The following is a 3,094-nucleotide window of genomic DNA, read 5'->3' as shown; positions in this document are numbered from 1 at the left end:
TGATCGGGAGTGGCAATGTGAGCAGATTTTCCAATGCCATGATTTGAGAGGTCCAAGCGACCCTTGTATGCCCTTGGTAATTTGAAAGGTCTTGCATTGGGTTGGTAGACTCAAAAGGAAAGGCTCCGGACACTCCAAGGAAATACCCACCCATTGACATGGGAAGGATTAAAAGGGCTGATGAGGTTCAAGTATGTACCAAAAGGGTACACAAAGCTTTTCAATGTCGATCCGAGAAAACCAGTTCTTAGGACAAAGGTTGGCATCTGTGGGGCTTTGGGACTTGACCTTGTCCTCGATGATGGTTACAATATGAACTACATCACTCCAGAGGTGGTAGCCTACTAGGGACTACCTCGAATCCAAAGGACCTATCCATACACCATGGAGGGATGTAAGGTTACTGAAGGGGTAAGAGTCTCTTTCACACTCGGCAAATACAATGAGGAGGTTTGGTGTGAAATAATGCCCATGGCTTCTTGTCACCTAAGTTTGGGGGTCGATTGGTTCAGTGAGCATTGGGTCCCAAATGTGCAGAACGGGTACAAGTGTGTTGTAGATCATTAGGGAACACATCTATTTCCTCCTCCTAAGGTGAAAAGTGAGAGTTAAAAGATTGAGAGGAGTAAGGGAAAGCAAGGTGGCAACCTTAGAGAGGAAAAATGAGAGGTTGATGGGAGTGAAGTGAGAGGGTTGCCACTATCGCAACCTAACAATTTTGTTCATCCTTCACTTGGTAAGGATTCTTATATAGGTACAAGTGTGATAAATGGAGGAAGACAAGTTCCAGCCAAAGAGCCTACAATTAAAGGTGTGATGGATGCATTAACGGGATGTTCCAACATCCAAGGTAAAGAAGATCTTTCCTGCGGGCATCAAGGTACAATAGCTAAACTTAACACTTTTGCCATTAAAAATGAACAAAGTGTGAATGTTACCTTGTCTTTAAGTGAGCCTATTGATTCTTTACCTCATATTGATAATGTGTTTGTTGAGAGTGTGGATACACTAGTTGATCCTATTGATGACCGAATTGATTCTTCTAGTAAGATCGATTTGTGTCCACCTAGTGTTGACATCTATGCTTTGAATGCTAGCTCATTATTTTGTAATGACTGTGTTGATCAACCTATTTGTGAGTGTAGTTCACTGGTTGAGGGTTCTTGTAATGTGATTAAGGAACCTCTATTTGGTGGTACTAATTGTAACGTCCCATATTTTGCATTTACTAGTTTTATGTGAGTAGTGAGGGTTTGAAATAGGTTTGACAATATTCGAAAGAGGTTTGAGGCTAAATAGAGTAAGTAAAGTATAATTTGTCATAGTAATCAACCTACTTGCTTAAGCTACTGATTCAAATGTCTTACGTAATTAAGTTACTTACGTACATGTGTAGCTTACGTAGAAAGGATGACATAGGTTCTTAATGGTAGATTAACTGCTGACCTACTTAAATAAGTGGTAAGTAGGTGATGCACCTACTTAGGAAATATGTGGACTGCATTTTAAAAGAAAAGGGCAACTAGGTGATGCAGCTACTTAGAGACCTTGTGACAAAAGTGGTTTCAGAGCAGGTCGTCCTAGGGAGTCTACAAAGCCGTGTCTATGTAGAGTCTTGCTTATGGATGTGTTGTGCACCACATTTATAAACAGGAGGCTACGGGACATGTAGGAGTTGTCTCTTTTCTTTCATTTCTTAGATCGTGCGATAGAACTGGGGTTGTAGGAGAATCGTACCTAACTTCTAAATTGTTTCATTATAGCGAAGATGCCGATTACGAGAAGAAGTAAAAGTGCAGGTAAGCGAGTGGATGTGGCTGCCCAAGAAGGGCCAGCCAACCACCACCTAGTCAAGTTGTTCAAGGTGAGGCTCAAGATGAGTCTCTATCACAAACTTCCCCGATCCCTCCATCTCCAGAAGATCTAAGGAGGGAAGCTGCACCTCAAGAACCCCCTATTAATGCTACCGAGGAAGATTTGAGAAATGCAGTCCAATTATCGACTCGTATAGTTGCTGGCCACGGCCAAAGGCAAGAAGGTCCAATTGCAGGTACTAGTGGTGTAAATAGAGCAGCTGGCACGCGGATACGTGATTTCCTTAATTTGGACCCTCCATCATTCACCGGGTCAGATCCTAATGAAGATCCACAAGACTTTATAGATCAGATCCAATGCACTTTCGCTGTTATGCATGTAAGTGGTAAAGAAGTACTTGATCTAGCAACATATAGATTAAAGGGTGTGGCTATATTGTGGTATGAAGCTTGAAGCAATTCAGGGAACAGATACACATTCAGCTATATGGAAAGAGTTCAAAAGGGGATTCCTTGACCATTACCTGCCATTGGAGATCCGAGAGGCCCGTGCGGATCAGTTCTTAAATCTCCACCAAGGAAGTATGAGCGTGAGAGAGTACAGTCTCAAATTTAATTCCTTGGCCAGGTATGCTCCCAATGTAGTAGCTACTATGAGGGATAGAGTTCATCGATATGTGGATAGATTAGATTCATATCTGGTTAGATATTGTACCATTGCTTCGTTGAATAAAGATATGGATATAGCAAGGATGCAAGCTTTTGCGCAAAAGTTGATGGATCAAAGGCAAAGAAGAAGGACACAAGAGTCAGAAACAGGGCATTCTAAGAGGGCCAGATCCATGGGGCAGTTTACACCATCCCAAGGTGAGTTTAGGCCTCGGTTCTTTAACAGACCGTCTAGGCCATTATCTTCCTACTCGACATTTAGAGCCCCACCTCAGTTTCAAGGGTCTAGGGGAAATTAGTTTGGGCAAAGAGGTGAAAGCCAAGGTTCACGAATAGCGGGATACCAAGAGCAGGGAAGTATGAGCCAATCAAGACCTCCTCGAGAGTTTTTGTAAAACAATGTGGAAGAAATCATTTTAGGTGCATGTCGGTTTGGGACAAATGTTTGTTTTTGGTGTGGTACACCAGGTCATAAGATGAGAAATTGCCCTCATAGGGGTGTGGGTGGTGTGGCACAACCTAGTAGATCAGTTGTTGCATCCTCATCATCAGTACCATTTTTAGGTAGGGGATAGATGCCTACTGGTCATGGTAGAGGAGCTAGGGGAGCA

Source organism: Solanum tuberosum, unplaced genomic scaffold, assembly GCF_000226075.1.
Source record: "Solanum tuberosum cultivar DM 1-3 516 R44 unplaced genomic scaffold, SolTub_3.0 scf00644, whole genome shotgun sequence".
Classification (NCBI taxonomy): domain Eukaryota; kingdom Viridiplantae; phylum Streptophyta; class Magnoliopsida; order Solanales; family Solanaceae; genus Solanum; species Solanum tuberosum.
This window is presented reverse-complemented; position numbering follows the sequence as displayed.